The 24,342-nt window shown below is 31.8% G+C and overlaps 1 long non-coding RNA gene across 2 annotated transcripts; it reads left to right on the top strand.

Annotated features, from left to right (window-relative positions):
* The first annotated feature begins 761 nt into the window (after positions 1 to 761).
* On the top strand, positions 762 to 24,073 carry LOC112691968. 2 transcript variants are annotated; one of them, XR_003149367.1, is made up of 3 exons: positions 762 to 866; positions 981 to 1,223; positions 24,035 to 24,073. It is a non-coding gene; the product is annotated as an uncharacterized LOC112691968 (long non-coding RNA). The 2 variants fall into 2 exon arrangements; XR_003149366.1 differs by lacking the exon at positions 24,035 to 24,073 and adding an exon at positions 2,820 to 3,254.
* The last annotated feature ends 269 nt before the right edge of the window (positions 24,074 to 24,342 follow it).

Here is a 24,342-nt window from a genome sequence, read left to right as displayed (position 1 = left end):
AGGGTTAGTTAATAGTTAACCTTACTAGGTACAACTTACAATTTCAATATATAATAGTTAGAATTTAGATACAATTATTGTAAAATATTTATCCTAATTGTTTTTCATTTCATATAGATAATATTAAAATTACTATTACCAGTCCTATTTGGTATTAACATGAATATTATATTATTTTAATCAATATTATTTATAATATTCAGTGATATTGCTAACAAGTAATTATACTGTAGTAATGTCTATGTCTTAAAATTTGACATTCAAAATATCATTAAGAATGTCTAAATATTAAGAATGGTAATAATAAATATACTTAATTATATATTTTTTACACCTCACTGGATTATTTAATTGTCCCTGAACAATCCAATTAATGACACTTTTTTCTTTAAATAAAGCAAAAAATATGTCAACATCATCTTCAGTATTTAAATTACAACGTATCACTTTGACATCATTCTTAATAATATCTACTAATTCGCAACGCAATTCGCTATTACTTATATTTATTTCATTTATGATATTTTTAAGATTCATTGACGACTTGATGTACAAATATTATTTAAAAAAATAAAAAAGTAAGTAACATTTTTTCTCAATATAATTATTAAGTGATAATCAATAATAACAATGATGATTAAATGATAATTATCACATAATTAAATATAATAATAATATAATTATAATTTAATAATCAATAATAATTCATATATAAAAGCGCAGCAATTTGAAATCGACCAATAAGAGCGTCGTATTTTAAACCCTTACTGTGACGACTAGGGTATCTTATATCACCACCGGTGCTGTGTACAAAAGTTAATTTCGTACGATTTTTCTTACGGAATTCGAGACTTGCGACCAAAGTGGTGAGTCTTTGTAACAGGATTTTTTTTAATATTTTTTTTAATGCATCTGTCAATGTGTATCGGTCAATTTTGAGTGTAATCAGCGGCTGAACCTTATACCCGTAATTCTTGCAGGCGGCGTACACTGTATTGTAATACCACGACATTCGAATCTGGTCCGAATTTCTTTTCATTTAAAAAGTCCCTGTACAAAACGCTAGCAGTACGGTTATACGTGTACGCGTCAGCTTCGACTTGTACCGCCTGTTGTTCCGTGGAACTTTAACGTCGGAATAATTCGGTATCGGATGATGCGATAAGAGCGAGGATTGCTTCACGTACAGCCTATTTCCGCCACACGAACAAATCCTTTTGAATGTAAGCATGCTAATTTACAACATAGTACGAACATAGTAACATAAGTAAAACGAACATAGTACGAGAACACGCATAATGGGTACAATCATATTACATTATCGAATCATTTGCTGCGCTTTACGCGTGCATATAATACGTGGAGACGGATGATTATTACCGCACGGCGTAGTATAAATTTTATACGGTCTACCCCGTATGCGCATTACAACCATGAAAATTATAATAATAACAATGAACCGATAGTCGATATTAAAAAATCATTCGATGGCCAATAATTTTCTCGTGTACAGGAAATCATAAGTTTTGGCTTCTGTGGATACGATAGAATTTTTGAATAATCGAGAACCGCCTCCGGTGGGGTGCGCAGCGGCGTGTGGGGACGTGGAAACGAATATATATTATAATACTAAATAATTATGCATATTATACGCTCCGCGCGGTGGTAGCCGCAGCGGTAGCGTATCATTGAATTCAAATACCAATTCACCGAATAATAGGATTCGAAAAGTAAACGCGCGGTAGGACTTTGAAATTTCGTCTGATAACATTGTTCGATTGTGCACGTGTATGGCATAGACTACACGTATATAATGGTATAATTGCGGAGTACATCGTGTCATTATATTTACATAATGTATGTACGCATCGTGTAAAGAGTTGAGCCATGACGCGCGGTCGTGTACTCGTCATACGTTGTTACTCTACAATTACAGTCGCGCGCGCGACTTAAAACGTTTCCAACGGAATTAAAATGATTTCGTCTACATACGCGTCTGCATACAAGTCACCGTATTGGAATAATACTGTTATTATTTATACACCATATTATGTTATTATACTGTTATTATACGTAACGTATGATACGAAGGGCATAGGAACACATTTGGACGTTTTCGATTGCTCGTCCGTTCGTTAAACGACCCGATAATAATAGTACCATTAAAATCGTTCGATATAGATACGCATTTCTGTACAACGCACAGAGGTTCTAAAAAAACATGAGGTGCCAATTTGAAACCATAACTCGTAAAAAAAAAAAAATTACGAATCAAATATTTGCTTTTCCGTTTGTTTCTCTGTGCTTCGTATGCTCTAAGAATAGGAGGAAATGCCACCGGGGAATAGACGAGTTAGAAAAGTTTTTTCATAAAAATGTCATTGTACCATAAAAAATTCGTTATGCAGAACATTTTGTTAATCACAGGTTTGACTGTATTGATTTGTAATGGACTTTCGAAGAGCTGCGGAATAAACGCAACTGTTTTCCGCACGCTCCTGAACGTTCGTTGTATTATACTTGTTATTAATGTATATTTCGTACATCACGGTCCCTTACGTAATAATCGTTAGAAACGATTACAGTGGCGATCACGAGTTACCCCGATTGTTCTAAAGAATTTCGACTCGTCTAGTAAGTCTTGGTATGACTACGTCGTAGTCTTAACTCGTGTAGTAATTTTGTATAAATTCTGTCTACCGTTTAAGTTCTATACTAAAGTATTTATGTACCTATCTGCATTACTTAAATAATTACCTGTATATACTCACTTAGTGTTAATTTTGCTATTATTTCATTATTATATGGAAAATTATTAGCTGAATCACTCGACTTCGCACGGAACAGTCATGACCGAAATGAAAATTGAAATCTAAACCAGAATGATACCAAAATACCGCAAAATATTACATTGATTTTAGATTTGTATGTATTTTCGTGTTTAAGTTTTGTTCCCTAAATTTCGGATGTGTATACGAATGCACGCTTATAAAAAAAAAAACAGTTTATTGGCCACAAATAGTATTGTAAAAAATATACTGACCAAAATCAAACCGATTATTGTATTTAAAAAATCAATATCCATTACGTGTTTGACAGTACATACACTAGTATACGTTACTTTAGTTACTCAAGTTTTCAGAGTGTTTAATTTCCATAGTTTTTCGATATTTTTTACGCGTTCAGATTTCAGAGCAATATGGTGATTGACTAAGAGCCTATAATGGTCGGACAAATTATGGTGAAAAAAATATGAAAATTTGTGTCACATTCGTATACTAAAAAATGTTTAGTTACAAATTTATTTAATAGTTAATGATTAACAACTAAGTTAAGCTATATAAATTATTATAACCTGGTAATTTAAACTATTATTTATTTAGTAATAGTCAAATGTAGTTAGAATAATATAGCTGTAATGAACTTAAGTATTTATTAGTTATAATAAGATAGTAATAGTTAATTGTAGTTAATATAAGTAATTATTTAACCATAGAATTAAATATTTTAAGTGCAGAGAAGTGTTAGTCATAAGCATTCGTAAAATTGTATTTTTGACAGAATCAAAATAACATTTTCGTTGAAAATACTTTTTTAATAAACATTTGATTGTATATAATTTAATAACTCCTGCTTGAAAACACAAAAATATTATTTAAAATAGAGTGAAATATAATCAAGGATTTAAGTAAAGATTTACGAGGGGGATTGATATATTTAGGTAAAAATTATTTTTATTATTACTTATTTATTTACTAGCTGGCATTTCGGCAATAAAGCGGCGGTTGAATCTCCCTCTCCATCTTTACCTACTCTACTAAATGTAATACAGTATATTCGGAAAACTCTGTTTACGGTGAGAAATCTATCGTCGGAGAATCGATCGACTTCCAAAACGAATTCAACCTCTTACGCGCCATCTCATAAGCATAGAAAAGAATTGTTCATCAAGATGTGTATAAAATTACAATTATTTTAATCAAAAATTACATTTGCACTCGGAATGACATATTTGTATTAGTTGCAGCTAACAAAATTATTTATGTAAATAGTTTAGTTGGTCAAACGATGTTAGATGTATCGTGGATGCAAAAAGAGTATAAAATGTTGCAGAACGATTGGTGAAATAAAAAAATATGTACCTCAATCCGTAGTTATAAAAATCAAAATATTAAATAAAATCAATTATTTCCTAAAGTGATAAAATAATTTCCTACTAAAAAGTGATGCATGTAATAAGTTCATTCCCTCAAAATTTCAAATAACTCGGTATTGTAGTTTAGTTGTTCGTTGATCAATATGTGAATGGTTTTTAAATTTTGTATAAATATATTAATTATTTATTTTAGCGTTCCATACCTATACAAACTACATGTTATACATTTTTTTTAAATAATACATTTAAAATATTTTTATTTTATCATATCATAACTAATGTGATGCATATATTTATTATATTACGAATAATAATTGTATATCAAGTGTTCAGACTCTGCTCTGAAAAACACTTTTGTTCGATCGTCTAATACACTACGTCATTATGCAGTGAACGTGATTCACGAAACATGTTTCAGCAATAATTGCAATATTATTATTATTTATTCAATTACCCTAACCTACCAATACGAATATCGTATAATTTATTATATTAATCGTATTAAAACCGGTATCGGTCGTACAAGTACATATAAGATTTAATGTGTCTGGATAACTGGTGTATAAAAATCTTCGATTGAAGACAATCGAAATATTATTTGATCACAAATTTCTGACTGATTTTCAAATAATTTTTCTGAACCAAATTCAACAATAGCATATAAAATCTACAAATGTAATATGTTGCTGTGTAATGAATATTATCGGACTATCGCAACGTAATAATTTTTATATTTATTTTGATTAAATAATATTACAGCTGCAACGTATTTTTTAGTTATTTAATTTAAAGGGTATTCACACTTATTATAAAAAAACATCGCTAGTGGAACTAAGACTATCTATCAATAAAAATATAAATAAATAAATAAATATATTCTTACCGTAACGAAACAGTATTATGTACTTTATTATTAGTTTATTATTAATAACTATGGCGGAAGACTTGCAGTTTTAAAAAAACACTAAATGTGCAAGCACTTATGCACTTAAAAACCCTATAATATACACTAAAAATATGATCTTATTTTTTTAATGCAATTTATTTATAAAATATATAAATTATTTGAAAATTGCGTAACATAAAATAGTTTTTCACAATTTTCCAAATTTAACATCACAATACTTACATTACAGGATTTAACCGTCTGTCGAAAATATATCAACATCTAATTCCGATAAATAACTTTTTAGCCAACTGTTAAAAGACTGCTTATCTTTAGACATTTTAATGTTAAAATAGTAGACTAACACGAAAAGTTGAAACGAATTACGAATAGACGCACATATGCACTGTAGAGCTAAGACTAAATTACTATACATATTATTAAATTATTTGCGAACACTGACAAAAGTCAGTGCTATGAAATTTTTTATTATTGTTTATAGAATCGTTAATGTCCTATTGGAAAATGATTGATGTAAGCTACGTGTTTACTGTTTATAAATAAAATTAATCTAATCGCCGATCATGAAGACATGTTACTAGGAAATCGCGCGTTTGCTAACAGTCAACAACCATATGCATGATCAAAATTTAAAATTATTTTTAATTCCACAGTACTTTGATCGTATATTGATAAAATTATAAATTATTTGAAATATACTATAAAAGTATAAAACGGAAGAAATATGCCCTAAAACAAAAATACTCGAAATATGCAAATGCTACAAGTTCTATTAGTAACACTTCTATAGGTTGAACATTAAACCGATGTAACCACTATATTGTTGTATCTTATGTAATATAACTTGTCCGGGGCCTCACAAAACACAACATAATAAGCATGAAATATTTATACTGCATAATAATATAAACATTAAAATAATTGTTCGGTATTTCCAGAAAGTGAAATTTTTTCAAAAACCAATGTTCGAACGGTATATTAAATATATCTATGAAATATATCATAAAATGAAATTGACTAAAAGAAAATTATTACACCTAAGATATAAATAATAATAAATAGCGTTTTAATATATTTGATTTACCTGATTATATTTTTATGAAATTTCAAAATTACTTTTAAAATTAAAATATGTAGACTTTAATTTATAAATACTTAGGTAATACTAAACTACAACTTACTAGAAAGTCTATTAATGTAGAAAAAATGTTAGACAGTTCAAATCTTTTTAAATTGGTTAGTCACAAAAATGATTTAAAAAATATATTTAGTAAAAGTACATTTTGTTGTTAAAATGTACGAAAAAAGAATAAAAATGCTTTTTCAAACGTATACTTTTACGTTGTATATTCGTATAATAATTAATATGTAATTAAATTTGTTAAAAAAATTTAAAAATTAACCAGTTCATAATTTAATTGTTTTTTAAATTTTTAAATTTTTTAAATGTTTAAATTAACCTAAACTATGCAAATATACTGTAATGTATTTACATTTTTATACTGAATACAAATTCAATACTAGTTACAAACCTTACAAAATATTCGAGTAAAATTATTTGATGAAAATTATTTAAATACGTATTTTAAATATTTTCATGTTTCTAATTATAATTATTGACTTGTTAAAAGTTGCATTTTCAATTATAGATGGGATACAAGTATTTTTGAGTCATATGATCTTAACATACTCGTAAAATAAAAATACAATATACTCGTATTATTCATCATTCCATTTGGTTAGGTACTTAAAGTGCATACATGCGTAAAGATTTAATCCGTATTTAAGAGTTCTAACATAAATCACAGAAATTTAAATTTAATTTTTTTACAATCTTTATTTTTCTTTAGAGAATTAAAAAAACTAAAATGCTTACCTTTAAAATCTCAATCCTAAAGTAGTCTCTCGTTTTAATACTAATTAGGTGTATTTTTAAATACAAAACATAGAAAGATGTGACAAATTTGTAAATATTTACAAGTATAATATCTACCAGAATCAAAATTTTTATTAATTTGTAATTTAACTAAAATACTTTTGAAAAGTATCTCTTATAAAAATATAATTTTATAAGAAATAAAAATAAAAGCAATAAAAGTTATTGTAATGAATGAAAAAATAAAAATTGATTAAATTAAATTATTTAATTACAGGTTCGCCCTTAGTAAATAAGATTTACGGGTCGGAATATTTACAACTCGATTGACATAGATTCAAACTTAAATTTTGGAGTTCAGTGAAGACCCCAAAAATATTTAATTCCAACACATTTACACATAATATTCCCATAAAAAAAAATCACTAAAAACTAACTACGAAAAACTGTACAAATCTAAAGGATGTCAATATTTTTAATATTCAACCGTGGCACGTGTTTTGTGATCGCTACGGTGTCCTTCGTAGTGGTTTAATGATTGCACCATTTGCAAATCCCTCTTAAACAGTTTCTCCGATAGACATGTGCAAGAAAACCCACAATAAAATGTCACGCTCGTTTGCTTGTCGTAGTATTGTATACAATTTTTTGTTTTTTATTATGTTACGTGCCAACCGTTTGATCCGTTAACTCAGTTACAACGTCTCAGTCAACGCTTGTGTGGAAGTGTAGTCAGGAATAATTAAGACTTCTTTTTGAAATAATTAAATTTATTTAACTTATAAAAATTATTCTAACTACAAATTTTGTAAATATTCTAGTGATAGAAATTATTTAAGTCCTAACAATTGTAACTTATAAAATAATTGGAAATATTTCTAAGTCCAGACCATAACATACACTGACGTGAAGGTGCTCAGTGCAGCATAGACAAGACTCGTCTGATTTGCCCTTGTTTTCGGGTCCCTTTTATATGTGATATTGTATGTGTGTATGTAAAATCCCAAGTGTGTGTGTGTAAATGAACAAGATAATAAAATAAGATAATTCCTATAAATTGTGAGTGTGTGTGTGCGTCAATGATAATAAAATAAGACAACTTCCACGAATTGTGAGTGTGCATGTGCGCTAATGATAATAAAATATTGTTAATTTCCCATCAATTCCGCACATGTGTGTATTACACAATTGCTGATGCAGGGACACAGGATGTGGTCACCACATCATTCCGATAAACTATTTTATTACAATTTCCCAGAAAACGTTTATGTGAACCCTTTCACTTGTCTACGTATCTGCGACTCCAATATTCATATTTTCAATTAAACAGACAACCATGTGTTAACAGACAACACGCCCAGTTTGATGTTCATGAGAACCTCTTATAATGTGTTTTATATTATGTGACTACGCAGTACGCGACAATTAGCTATTAGTCCAACTATAATAGCTCAACGATTAGAAGCGAATAACAAAAAGATAAATTAAAATGTACAGTAAAACGTACAAAAATGTTAACAATTATTAAAGTGTAATATTGGTCTCTACTATAAAGTTAAAGTGCTGATAACAGATTTGAAGTTTATGTTTCAAATGGAATAGAGACATAGAGGAATTAGAATTTAGAGAATTAATATAATTTAATAAATTTATGCGTTTAGTAGCAAGGGAAGGAAATTTTAAGAGAATGAAGTAGAATGTGATTAAAAGATTTTTTGAAAATGTGTGGAGATTAATTGATTCGGTCTTTTCTAAAAGGCTATTTCTCCACACATTTTCAAAAATAGTTTTGTGTAATAGATGTGTTTAACTAATAATAATGCATATTTCCTACAAGACCGCTATATCATAGTTGGTTTTTTATAAGGGAATTTAATGATTCAACCATTTTTCAATTTTTATCAATATATAATTTTGATCTCTAAAAACAGTTTTTTATGTTTCCTGACAATTTTTATTGTATGGAGATATTGCCTTTTCGAAATGACCGATCCAATTAAGCCCCAGTTTGTTGGCATTGACAGGTAATTATTATCTGCTAACGCATGACCAGTACGTAGACAATTAAATTGAAAAATATTGAATCTAGTTAGATCAGAATTATTAAACCAAATTTTATTTAGAATGTTTGGGAAAATGTTTTTGTTACTGGAGACGAATCTAACTGGGAATTTGTTTCAGAAAGTGGCTCAGAGATAAGTTAGGTAATTTCGTATAATTAGGGTGAAATTGGTGCGGGTAAATTGAGTGCAAGGACACATTAGAATAGAGGTGCGTGCTTCGGGAATCCAAAAAAACTGAATAATGAAATTTGATTGATGAAGTTTGAAAATGTAGATTTTTTGTGAAGAACTTGGAAAGAATGGTATGAGTTAAACGAATTAAAATTGAGAGATAGTACACATGGCATAGAATCGGAAACAATTATCTATTTATTTAAAGCAAGATCTGAGATAAGTGTTATTGCCTCTATAATAGCATAGCATTGAGCTACGAAAGAAGAAGATGAAGGTGGTACACAGTTCAGGGATGTACATAGGTATAATTAATGACTGACCGAGAGAGGTAATATTGATTAATCGGTGTAACCATAGTTTAAAAAAGTTTACAAAAAAAAAAATTCGAAAAGATTTTATTGAATATCGGAAAGTTGGACATTGAACATTGATTTAAGTTCATTAAGTGATGGAAATATTATATTACATTAAATGTGTATATTATTAATACTATATCAAATAACATAATATTAAGTGATGTAATATACACACTTTTTTAGAATTTTAATATAATATAAATTAGCATTATTATATTAAAATATAATACAATCATGTTCGAAGAAATAATAGCAAATATACAAATAAATATGTCAAACCTGTGTGGTACCCTACTCACAGTTAAACATGTTCTAACTAAATTACACCAGTATGAAATACTAAAAAATTAAAACAACATAACAGATCAACTACATGAAAGCCTATTAAGAATTAAATAGCCTAAGAATTTCCTTAAACAAACTATTAGCTTATTCAAATTAATTTAGTTTATTTTTTATTTTAATTTTAGAAATAAGAATACCAACTGTAAAAAAAAGACGAAAAACATTGCATTACCATAATTATAAGCTAATAACAATTATAGTTAAAGCTAAGGGGTCAATAAAAAACAAGGAAAAAATACGCAAATAAAAATATGTTCAAACATCGTAGCTTAGCTTATATCATCATCTATAAACTACTACATAATCGTCTGAGATGACTTTCGATGTTTATCCATTCGAGAGCTTCTATATAGTCAACTTCATAATATAATTCAATCCTTCTTGAAAGTTTCTTCCTTGCCAGTACCATAGAATGTGTTCCACTACAGTCTGATTTTCACTGTCCCATGCAGGGCCATATTATACCATACAAAGTATGTGGCTTACTGTGAGCTACTAGTGTACACGTATGGACGGGAGAAAGTTTTGGAAATGTTTTCAGACCTTTTCTAAACGCCCGCAGTGTATGTCGTAATCCCATGACGGCACGACAACGACGATGACAACGGTAATTTACTGTATAATAGTAAATTATAATACATGTAACTATATGAATTACCCGGCCACGCCAGGAAGATATTTTATTACTTTAAATTAGTGAAATTATTATTACGATATAAAAAAAAAAGTTAGGTTAAAAAAAACTCACAACCGTCGTAAATTTTAATGGTATTGATTTAATTTATTTAATAGAATAATAACAATTATAAAATAGTTAATACTCGTAGATTAATGTATAAATATAATTACGCTAAGCCTTGAGTATTATTATATTTTTAAAATACCGCCTGTTACGAATTAAAAATTCATCGGCAAGTATATATAAAGTCAATAAAATTATGACTGAATATGAAAAAATAAAGGGAAGGAATGTATTGAGAAAAATCGATCTTCTGACATAGAGATTATTTATAATACGAGGAATTATTTAAAATGATTTTTTTCATTTTTATCGTATCTAATTACTTGTATTTATATGTATGTATAGATTAAGTGTTAAAACAATAGTACCAAATGAGACGAAATTAAAAATATTTCACGTCCTACGTATTTTACATATTAATAAATAATCAATTATAGAGAATATATAGTGTCGTTTTAAAAATAATACAAAAACGTTTAGTTTTTACAATTCACCCGACTTGGAATAGGCATTCAGTAGCTGGCCAATGTAAGTTGAACACAAAATGAGTTTTACAAAACGAATAACGACAAAGAAAAATAAAAATAAAAAAAAACTGATTCAAACTTCATCTTTCGAATTCCGACGTAAAACTGCCGAACCGTTTGGTGTAAGTTAAAAATCGGCCGGTTAACCATTTTCATTCCTGAACATCGTCTCGAAATACGACATCGGACGTCCTTGTTGCCGAGCCACGGGTACGCGCGTGTCCAAAAGATAACGTTGATGCGCTCCGATGACCGACCGCATGTCGCGTGATATTGACGCGCGGCGGATCGCGGTGCACGCACCCGCGGCAAGACGGTCATACGGTACCGACGAACGCACGCAGACACGCGTGCGACGGCGACGTTAATCCTCCGACAAAGGACCGTCACGGGCAGTGGTGGCGGAAACAGCGAGCGTTTGAACTTTCATCCCTTATTACTGCGCATACCCTTTGATCACCGCGTGCGCGCACACACGCATACTATGCGACGAGTAGTGCACGCATACGTTTTAGACGATTTCCGAATGATCGTTCGAGTTCTCGTTTCGACATTTTTTCCAATTTTTTTTTTCTTTTCATTTTTTGACAGAAAACGATTAATTTTATGATCACTATTCTACACGCCTTACATCTCGGGAAACATAACGATCACAGCAGTTTATTCGATTACGCACCCGGCCTGAGTTGTAGATTCATCGAGCGAGCGTTCCGGTACACACGATACACGTCGTGCTATAAATTTGATTGTTTTGACAGATTATGAAAATCAAGCGTCGGTTTCAGCGACTGAATACAATAAAATGTAAAAGAGACGTTCTTGTAATAATTTACATTTTGAAAAGCCTTAACGCCGATTTTTTTAGTTTAGTTCAGTGTAAAGAACAAATAAAATAGTTTAGAATTGAAAAAATAAAGACAACTCTGGTGTCTATGTATTTTTGTTTAAATAAAAAATATAAAATCAATTTTTTTTTTACATAAACGAACAATTATATAAGTTTATTGTGTTAAAGTTGAATAAAGTTGACTATAAACTGCACGCAATACTAATATTGTTACAAATTGAAATTTGTAATTTTCAACTAAAAGACTCAATAAAGCATAGTGTATTCAATACTACATTCAATACGTGGGTAGGCCTCTGTTTTGGGTGAGCCACTGTATAGGTGGGCTACTGAACAGGAGTGGGTGTATTAGAGGTGTGTTTTAATATTCGTAACCTATTATTATCACATTCTAAAAACGATTTTGAACGGAGTCGTTTAAAAAAATTATTTTCATTACATTTTTAAAGTATACATATTTTACGAGTTCTTAAATGCGCGTTTGTATTAAGAAATTATTTTTTTCATACACGAAGTGTTCAATCAAAATATCAAGTCTTATGGTTATTATTTTAGTTAAAATACAGTTCTGGTGAATTAAATAATAGAGCCGCTTCGGTACGAATCAATTTTGGTGATATATTGAAAACCAAGACTTTAATTTTAGATATTTATTATTTTTGTAAAATGTGTATTATAATTATGTATTTAATTATTTCCCTCTATCATCCTAAAAATATCCAATAGAGGGTCGTCTAGTTAAAACATATTGTATTACTAGTTTAGTGATATACTTTCTTTTAAATAAAGTTTTTTTTTTCTTTACAACATTTTTATTTAATATTTAATTTAGAAACACTATAAAGACACGCAAAGTTCTACTTAATATAATATACAGCTGTAAATTTATCTCGATTTTATTATTCTCATCATTGGCAAACGAGCAGGGTTTTTATTTTTCATTTAGTTGTTTCACAAAGTGTTAATATCCCTTGGGAAGGACTTACGTCTTAACGGGATTTATTTCAAGGGGATCTAATTTTCGGTATTTTTCTTCTCTCTCTCACACTTCTTTCCCTTCGCCCCATAGCGCAATTGCGATCGCGGAGGGAATAAATACAAATTTAATCAACTGGCGGGAAATACGTCAAACGGAAATAAAGGGGTGACGCGCGACTTTATACTATATTCACGGTAAGTTACATCCACCACGGCAAGTACATTTTATTTCTTTTCGTTTCCGCTCCCTGTTTTTTCGCTCATCCGAACGATGCGGTCAAATAATGAAATTAAAAACTTTCATTTTTTCGGATTTGAAAAACTTATATCAACTTTAACATAATAGATGTTGTATATGTTTAATTATTATTTTTTTTCTTGGTCATAATATATATTATACAGACTACGAAAAAAAAAAAAAGAACAAAAGAAAAACATCAATAATTCAAAGGAGAAATAAATTAAAATTGAATCTCCGAACTTACCACTAATCGCGCTCGATACTGAAAAAACAATATCAAACCACGGTCGCATATTTATAACAATATATCTCTTTCTTGTTCGGGGTTTATTTTTGAATGACGATTTTAAAAACACTAGCGAAGTGCTTACCTCGTCGTAACCTAGGCGTACGTCAAGGGTGTAGTCTAGCATCTAAATGTTTTGCCTTATAATCTTGTTTCGACTATCACGAGAGTACTAACGGGCCTCATCCTTCTCAAGATCCTGTCCAGTAACTGGATTTTATAAAAACTGCTATGGAATTAAGACAAAACTTTCAACTTTCAAACGTAATGTATCTGTTTTTATTTATTCCTTTGTTATCCTTATTGAAACTTGGCTGACACGTGCGGATTGTATTCTTGGAACGTTTGCGTCTAACGATTTTTTCCAAAAAAATAAAAATTTAAATTGTCATGGATCAATTCTATTTCTTATTTTTTGTAATATTTGTCTCTGAGTTGAAAAATCCTTTGAACCTGTAGTCCTTAGTGACTCATATCATCCGCCGCTTAAACTATTCTTTATTCGGATCATACACCTCCTTTCGATAACCATCACTCTTTTTATAATTTTCGTAAAGCTTATTACATTAATGTAACCTCTTTTATCGGAAAGTTTAATTGGGATACAACTTTATCAACCCTCGATCTTGAGACAGCATTCAATACATTATTTGATGCTCTGCATTTAAGTAGTTTAAAGTTTGTACCCAAAAACAACTTTTGGAGCACAACCTACCCACCATGGTTTACTAGTGAATTAAAAGGTATCAATCTACAAAAAAAAAAAAAAAAGCACACGTTGAGTAAAAATCTAATTCTAATGGCGAAAAATATTTTAATTTTTCGTTACTTCACGCTCGCTTCAAATTTATGTCCATAAAATGTTTCAACGAATAAAACAAACGTGTTGAATCTTCATTGACTAAAAACACGTGTGACTTTTGGAAATATGTTGAAAAAATCGTGCTTGTAATGATATGCCTAAAAAAATATCTTACAATGGTTTTGTTTCGTCTAATAAAACAGAAGTTGCAGATATGTTTGCTGATATGTTTCGTTCGGTGTATACAACGAATTATAAAAATATTACTGATGATCTCCCATAACGTCTTGTGGAATTTCTTCCCAAAATATTTTCAGCTAGTTTGACAAAAGTCAAGATCATCCCAGTCAATGTGCCAATATAAAAATAAGGTCCGAGTAACTTGCCACCAAAAAGTCCACACCAGACGTTTGTTCCCCAAACGTTTTGAAAACTCGTTTCATTCGTCCAGAATGGATTTGTAGCAGACTCATGTCGATTTTTTTATTTGTTAACAACACCATTGTTAGTAAATTTGGATTCATCGGTCCTACAAATGTATTCTAAAAATTTAAGTTCCTCTTGTACATGTATCAACAATCAAGCATTAAAAGTTAGACTTCTGAAACACCAGGAATCAACTGTTGAACTAAATTTGGTCGATATGGATGTAAATTGTTTTTTTTTTAAAATTTCGTGCACTTTTTCTACAAAAAAATTAAATTCTCTAGCCAAATGTTTTACGGAAGAACGAGGATTTAAATAAACGTATGCTAATACCTGTAATTCATCAGTATAATTGTCTTCGCGTATCTGTCGTCTTCAATTTTAGTTGCCATCAACAGTTTTTTTAGTGAATTGTCCGTATTCTCTCAAACTCATCTCAATTCTCACAAAAAAGTTGTGAGGTGGGTGATATCGATCGGGGTACCATTCAGCATAAAAATTTGCATCATTACGTGAATTTTTATGGCATTCACCGTAAAATAATAGGTCTATTATTGAAACTAATTTTCTAATTGGTCAGCTACTACGATGATATTTCGAGATTTTTTTCGAATATTCCTGATTGTTTATTTTCGATTTCGGGCGGACCATATAACGCCTCAAGAGTAGCATACGGAAAATCAATTCGTTGAGATGAACGCGAAACTCAGCACGTGAACACGATCGGGTTTTGTGCGCAGTGCGAATCCAGGCGGTGGCAATAAGAAGCTGACAGGTGTTACGATATCGCACAGAGTGTAGTACTGACCAAACGAAACCGAAACACCACAACAGACCGGCATCTGTACTGCAATACCACTTGACCTCGGAAAACTTTTGCTTCGAACATTTTTTTTCCGACGGAACAACGTTTTCTGCCAAACGCACCAAACGGGCTAGCGTACGAATATGTACGAAATACATACCGAACTATACGTAAATTTCGATCGAGATCGAAAACCACCAGTTTACGAAAAACGCGGTTCGTGGCGCGTGTGCAAGTGTGGGCGCGTACACGTGTGTTCGGTCGCACTTGTCAGGGCGTTTAGTCACGGTCGGATTTTTATTTTTGGCCAGATGGCCGTGCACGTATTCGCCGCAGCCATCACCGTCTAAACACTACGTTGTACAATACGATATTAACGTCTTTATGAAACCATAAATTAGTTACGCGGTATCCGTTTTTTTTATTTTTTTTATTTATTTTTTTTTACTCCACAAAGAGAGGGCGTGTCCCGCATCTATACACGTGTGTACGTGCGCGCGCGCGTTTAAAAAAAAAGTACTCGTCGTTGAACACCGTGCATTATTATATACGCACTCACCCCCGCGCACGGTGTACATAATATGTTGTTATCTACCCTCCGCGATAACGTGCGCGCGCGCGACCGGTCGACCCCTTCACTCGAAAAGGACCGAATTGAGATACCATCTCCGCTCATTCGTGCCCTATTACGTACATATACATATATATTATATCATCGTGATATTGTAATGACGTCGGACCTCGCAGATGTATATACATATATATATTAATGTATACGTATAACTAAGGACCGAGAAGCATAAGCTATTACATTATTATTATGGCTTTTTGTCCTTGTACAACCGATTGCCCGCGATGTTAAATTACCCTTGACAAATCACTGGTACACATTGTACGTATGTACGCGCCGCCGTCCCAGCTTTTTGACGTTTGTACAAATAGTGGTGTAACGACGATAGTAATAATAATAATAATAATAATATGTAAAACGGCGTATAAACGGTTTAATTTACCGTTTTTAATCATTATTGCACGATGCGTGCGACGCTTATGCTCTTGAACAGATAACACATGTATTATTTACGTAAAGTAAATGCACGGAACAGTCGAATCCGCGTCACGTACAATATCGAAATCTTATTCCGTCGGACCAGTTCGGTCAGAGCAGCCCCTATTCCGCGTTAATCCGATGGAAATAATGCTAATATACTGTTGCGAATATTTAGCAAATAGTTAAACATTTTTTCTCGAGATTAAACAGAAACGAAGTGCACTATTTTGTATATCGATTCGCACTTTTATTTTGCTCACAACCGCGGTATCGATTAGTGGTGTTAGATTTTGTAAAGTAATAATTGTTTGAATTTGTAACCAACGCATTCATAACACACGATTCCGTGCAGCGTCGTCAATATATAGGTATTGATCATCATAAGAATTGAAACGTTTCAAATCAATTACTTTCTTTTTTAACTAAAAAAAAAAAAAAATCAAAAAAATTAACTCAAATTCGCCCCCTTACCTTACTGCACCCTTGTTAACCACCTATTTTGCCAACCTCTAAGTTATGGCACTGGATCTTTTTAACGGTAAATCCAGTCTAAGGTATAGGTTAATTTAGGTTAATTTCAATCATTTAACTCGACACTTATAAGACATTGAAAATGTTATTTAATACTAAAAAATATTAATTGCATATTCTTTTCTATAAAAAGAATAAATAAATAAAATGTATTTCATAATTTTAATTTAAAATTATTAATTACAAAATAAAAATGATAATTTGTTTCAAAAATAAAATGTATTATAATATCAATAATAAACTATACAATTTGGAAAAATCATACCGGAGGTAATCCACGAGAAGCTAATCTTCGTGTTTCTATACGGGCGCATGTAAATTCCGCCCAAAATGAACTAAAGGTAAAATAAAGTACATGTAAATTCCGTCCAAAAAAAATTACAGGCAAAGAAACATACATGTAAATTCCGCCTGAAAAAAATTGATAATTAATAAACACTTCCTACACATAACTTATAACTTATAAGTAAGAAGTTCTTATTATTTAATGAAGTTTAAAAGTTTAAAGTTACTTTTATTTGTATTTTTCGATCAAAACCGTATAGATATAATAGCCAATAGGTTTATAAAGAATACATTTATTATTTACTGTTAATTAACTAATTTCTGAATGTGTCTTATTAATCATATTATTACTGACATAACATAGATTAATCCTTATAATTTATAAGTAGGTATTTAAATAAATATATATTTCACATATTACGTCAATAATTAGCACATATTATAAGCCATGTATAGTGTATATCATATAAAATTGTTAAAAATCGTAAAAATAGTAATAATTATAACAATAAAGACGAGTCAGAATATCACTTCCATATTATTGGAATACAATTTATAATATTTCTCTCTGATAATTTCAATTATTAGATCCACATGTGGCAAAGCTGATAAGATACGACATTATTGATGATTGTCGTCTGAGATAAGATTGTTCTGTTTTCGTTCGAACATTACAGTCACAGAACGCTTAGTTTAAAAATATTTATATATATTTATATATATTTATTTTTTCGGGCGGAATTTACAAATTTATTTTTGTACCTGCATATTTTTTCGGACGGAATTTACATATACCTTTTTTACTTGGATATTTTCCCCGGGCGGAATTTACCATAGATCTTGTTTTTACCTATTCATTTTGGGCGGAATTTACAATCGCCCTTCTATACGATATCTTCAAATTGATTTCCCTTGTTCGTAGAACGCCATCATTTCCTTCCATAAGCTAATACTTAGAATATGCTTTAGAGTAGTGCTGAGTTTTGTTGCCATCTTCACTTTGTTAATCCTCGGTTTTTTTTTTTTTTTTATATTAATGCCAAAATGAAGGAACTATGAAAAATGCATTACGTTATGACTAAAAGTACAAAATGACGAAAACCATAACTGCATTAAAATGACATTAGAAATGAACAATATGATTTATCACTGTGTATAACAGATCCTGATTCCGTTGCATTTCTATGGTTTGATGAAAAATCTCTGTATTTTAAATAATGTTTTTTTTTCATTAAAGTGCCGAACAAAAATCAAAAACCCACTTACTACAAAATTCTATAATTTCAAGTTTGATCAGTTTTTTTTGAAATGTAAATTATATATCTATTGTACTACATTATATCATCGTTGTGTGCAATAAAATATAATATAAAATGCTAAACAATAGCTGAACTCTCTATAGTTGAAGAACATATCGTTTCTCTTCAACTCATAATAGAGGCTGGAGCACTTTAAGTTTGGATCATTTTAAGAAGCTCCCGATCAATAACATCTAATAAGGAACCCGTTGAAATCTCCTGTTCGTGCATAGGCATGATTGATTCCAAGATAATTGTTTATCGTTCGAAACTCATATTCTACAGTGTCTGGCCTAAGTACCACGGATGTACACGACCTGTTCGAATAGTGTTGCCGTTGTAGCGGAACGAAGTGTACTCGTATTGTACTCGTATATAATCACAATATCCAGCGTATCAATTTGACATTTTAATTTTCCAACAGCTAACCGCGGTTACTTGGTTTCGAACCATTATTTTGACACTGTAGCAAAAATATTTCATAACCAGTGGTGTTCGTGTTACGTCATCATACTTTACCAAAAAAAAAAAAAAAAACACACGTAGGCGTCAAGTGTTATTTAATATATATATAAATAATGTACTGGTGCACACCGCGAAAATGATATACTGTGCCATTTCATGCGCATGTGATACGACGACGTAGGCGCACGGGCGACGGTTAATACGATTTGTTTTTACGCGTGTGGTGTGTGTGTGTGTATTTTTCCTCTTCGACGAACGCTAAACGGATCGGTCGTGTATCGGTGACGGCGGCAGCGCGCGCGCGGTATCTCATGAATTTTTATCGGATCCCTTAAACGTGCAGTGTCCCTCGAGACCCGCGACGACCACCGTGTGTTCAGTCGATGTCGCCGCAAAAACTACCCCCGCGACAAACCGGACGTCATGTCTATACTTATATCGTATAATACGCACGCCGCGCGCGCGTACGTATAGATATATTTACGCACGATAATAATTATGATAATATATTTTATCAACATTCGGCGATGCGGACCCTTGCGCCCTTCCACGGGGCCCGTACCACTGCTCCTCACGCTCTTGTTCGCTTCCAACCGACCCCAAGCGCAACGCGTGACGCGCTAAACGCCTTAATTATTGTACGCGCTGCGGCGGACCACCACCACCACCACGTTGTGTTCACCGCATTTGCCGCGGTACGAATAGAGCACAATATCACATGACACGAAACGTCCGCGACAAACGTCATAATAATAATAATAATAATAATAATAATAATAATAATAATAGTAGTAATGAAACGGCAGTCGCACCGCATTGTACTCGTAAAAGACACATACGAACGGCCGAGGAGACGTTAACGACGGGGACCGTGTACAAATAACAGGGCTGGTCGAGCGTGCTATTTACACTGGTACGTCCCCCGGCCGCCCAGCACGCGTGTGAAGGGTTCGGGCGACGGCTTTCGTCCTGCTGTCACGTTCGAAAGTTCCGCGGTAGGAACCTTCTGTTTCGTGTGTTTTTTTAATATTAATTTTTTTTTTCGTCCTGACGTCGACGAGCACCAGCTATTGTTCGCGGTGACTTTTATTTGTCGCAACGGAAAAAATTTTTGTTCGCCGATCGCGATTAGTAGGGACACCCGGGTTTCATAACTGGCTATAATATATCTTTACCGATATTGCGTTTGCAACAACGATCTTTTTCCTTACTTGAAAAGCAGAAAGCGTAGAAAGTGGATTATTTTTAAGCACAAAAAAACCTTGCCCATCTGACGTTAAATTCATAAAGATAAATTGTGTTGCTATAGGAAATACGAAACGTAGAGACTGACATCTTGTTTATGTGTCGGTACGGTAACAAAAAATTTTTTTATTTAAATATGCATATTTGCATCGCTGTACCACGTACGTTATGAACTGAAAGCAAACGACATCAAAAATCGGTCGAGTAGTTTTTAAATCTATTCATCTCAAAAATACTGACAGTATGTCTAAGTGATTCAAATCACTTAAAAGTTTTTCTTTTTTACTTTGCTTATACTTATATTGCAATATTTTATGTTCCTCGCAGATTTCACGAATTTCTATTATCATTGTAACGATTTTCATTTTAAAATTAATTCGTTTTACAAAATGCAAAACGTTATTTGTACATTAAACATTAGATAGGTATATGTACCGGTTTAATCGCATCGAATTTAAACTTTTAATATTCCATATACATTTTAAGTTTCTTTTAATGTGATTTTTCTTTCCAGAAATTCTTCAACATATTATTATTATTTTCAACAGTAAATGTAATACAAAACAAATTATGGTAAGCACATAAGATGTTTAGACTTTGAAAAAATAAATAACATCTTTTTTTATTTTATTCGATTATTAGATAACTCAGCATCACGAGATTCCATCGTGCAATCAATATCATCATATACTACACAATGAGGTATTCCGGAATGATATTTTAATAAGTAACACGCCATCACAATTGAAAACTGATCTCATGCTACCTTTTCGAGTACGAGTAAACGTTTAAGAGTATAATTTTTCGTTGACACTATCCAATACTTATGTTGTTAAACTGTAACACATAATATATAATATTACACTAATAAGCGTAGTGTGACAAATTACGAATCACAAAATGATCAATAAATCGATCGTCAAATAAACACTCGAACACAATGTTGACCTCAAAATGATAAAATTATGTGGCGTATCGATTACAATACATATAATATATATAAATATACATCCTGTCCGTTACTTACACTTTTCGACAACAATAAAGGATCGATAACATATTATTAATGTAATAAGTGACCACTGCGATCGATTGATTTGCATCACTTCTATTGGTGCACTCGTTACAATAACTAGGTATTGAATTTTGCAGATCTCGCAAGTTGATCGAAATCTTACGTGGATACAAAAAATCTTAAGAGATTGCAATACGTATACATATGTATATATAAATATGTAAGACCTCTCAATGGGTGAGATATGAAATACGTACCGACAGAACGTGGACGATATGGGTTTTTTAGAGTATTCTATATTTTTTGTTCAACACACGCACGTACGAACAAATATTATATACGCTTATTTATTTATATAGGTATGCATATATATTTATTTTTTCAACATTTTTTTCACTATATAATTACGGACATAAAAAATGATTTAGAACGTCCAGAACGCCCGCGGGATCGAAAACCTAGCGAACCGCCGGCGCCGCCGTCATACCGCGATATCCGATACGAAACGTAGGTACTACACTTGTACGTCGTCCACATAAACCCGTATTGTTCGCCGACGAAGCGAAGAGATAAATGATAACGTTTCAAAATTAAAAAAAAAACAATGAAATTCTGAGGGAAAAATAATCGTTCCTAATGTTATCGTATGCTTGATACGTATAAAAATATATTTTACGTATCACAATGCGTTACAGACTTAACGACCGTTGTCCTGACCCGCCTATTTCGTATGTATACCATTCACGTACGGTTCTCTCGACGAGCGCGCGCGTATTTAGACTTACATCTAGGGGGAGGCGACTCAAATTATTTCTTTAATTCAGGCTCAGCATTTACAAATAAAGTTTTTGGTAATATTTTAATCTGGCGAATCCTTAATAATTAGGTTTTTTTTTAATGCCAGATTTTTTATGCCGGATACACTTTGAATCAAATTTTGTGTAGTTTTTTTTCAACAGCTGTCTGTGTTTTGAAAGTTATGCGTGTTTATTTGATTTTTCACTAAGTATGGACCCGAAAAAAAGCCCAATTCAGTATTCACAGACACGCGTAATTTGATTTCGTTATGAAATTAACCACATTAAAAAAATTTTAAATATGCATCTCACATATAATTGATTCTTTAAATACAAATTTAGGGCGGCCGCCCCTTCGTCCTCCCCCTAAAATACGTCTCTGGTTCGAACTTCTATATTTAACCAGCCACACGCAAACGCTCGGACTTCAATGGTGTGCATCCGGGGGGAGGGTAGGACAAGGTAGCCGATGAAATCATCCGATACCCTCCCCTCCCACGGGGGGCCCTCAACGTTCCGCGCCAGATGCATGTATTGATGTACAATTAATTTTGTTCAAATTGCATGTACACGGGTAAGCAATGTTCACGGTTTATTAAAAGTTAGGAAACACTGGCTTCTTCCCAGTTTATGACAATCGTTATTACGCAAACCTTATAAACTTTATTTTTGGTATATTATATATTTCTATATATGTGATCTTTATAAATCAGTTTTCGTGCTATCGATACCATAAAAATTGAGCTCAAACAGGCGCGTACTGATCCACCGGGATACCGGGAAAATCCCGGTAGAGCCTCTCAAAAATTATAAGACCTAGGCCCCTTATCAAATAAGTATCTGTAGTTTCAGTTAAATTCAGGGTTGCACCTGAATTAAACCGAACCCGTAACACCCCTGAAAACCCTTAAAAGATTAAACACCCATAACCCATGTAACCCGAATGATTTCTTTTTTTTTAAATCACCCGAATAAAATATTGGTTTTAACCCGAAACCCGAATAATTTTTTATTTTACAATCTTTATGTGACATATCATTTTGTATGAATTGTTGTGGTTATTTCAATTTTGTCATTAGTTGTTTAACAGTAAAATTATTATTCACAGGAATAATTTCACAAATAATATACAAAATTGTTAATTAATCTAAATGTATAGACAATAGCAATAGACCTAGCAATAGCAATGACCTATATCATATTGACAGGTGTGCATGAATGGTATGGTATGTTGAATGTTCAAGTGTTAAAAACTGGGATACTATTTATAAAATTATCCCAAGCGGATACGTCGTATTATTATAATTTAATAGGTAATAGGTCTTTTACGAATCACCGAGTGGCTATTTATTGCAATACTGTAAGTCTGAAATAGAATTGATATCTCACGTATGATTACCTAAATTGTTGTTCCCGTTAATCGTATTTGTTCAGTGTATGGCGTGAATTGTCAATTTTTGTCGGTGTAATAATTTCATCGTAACATTCATCAGTACAAGTTGTCAATATTTTTGTATTACGCTATGTCTTAGCTAGTGTGATTTAGTGTGTGCACACACCACAAACCATAAGCGGAAATTTGGTTAATTTTGTGGGTGGGGGGCTGAGCCAGTGGCATAGCCAGGATTTTTAAATGGGGGGGGGGGCTAACCACTTTTTTGGATAAGTAAGGTAAGAGAGGATATGAGAATTCACCCTTAACCCCCCCCCCATCATCTACCACCAAGTTTCTAAACGTAATTCAAGCATTTTAGTATAGTTTTAAAAATATTTATTAATATATAATTTATAATAATAATAATAATTTTGGTTTCAGTGTTCAGTCACTTGCTCCACTCTGACAGCTGCATTCTCTAAGGCGAATTTCTGGCAAATTCAGTTATTATTTCACTTTCATGGAATTGCTCTTTTTTTATTTATATTAGCCATAGCTAACCCATTCAGTCTGTTTTCCGACATGGTGCTACTTAAAAAATTTTTTAAGCGATTAAGTGCTGAAAACGTTCTTTCCGGAGTGAAAGAGGTAACTGGTAACGTAGCGAATAATTATAAAAGTATTTTAATGTTAGGTCGAAGATTAAAGATTGAGACAGTGAATCAAGAGCAGAATTCGGTTTTGGAATA

Source organism: Sipha flava, unplaced genomic scaffold (assembly GCF_003268045.1).
Source record: "Sipha flava isolate LNK unplaced genomic scaffold, YSA_version1 68_pilon_pilon, whole genome shotgun sequence".
In the NCBI taxonomy this organism is placed as follows: domain Eukaryota; kingdom Metazoa; phylum Arthropoda; class Insecta; order Hemiptera; family Aphididae; genus Sipha; species Sipha flava.
Note: the sequence above shows the minus strand (reverse complement) of the source record. Positions and strands in the feature narration are given on the sequence as shown.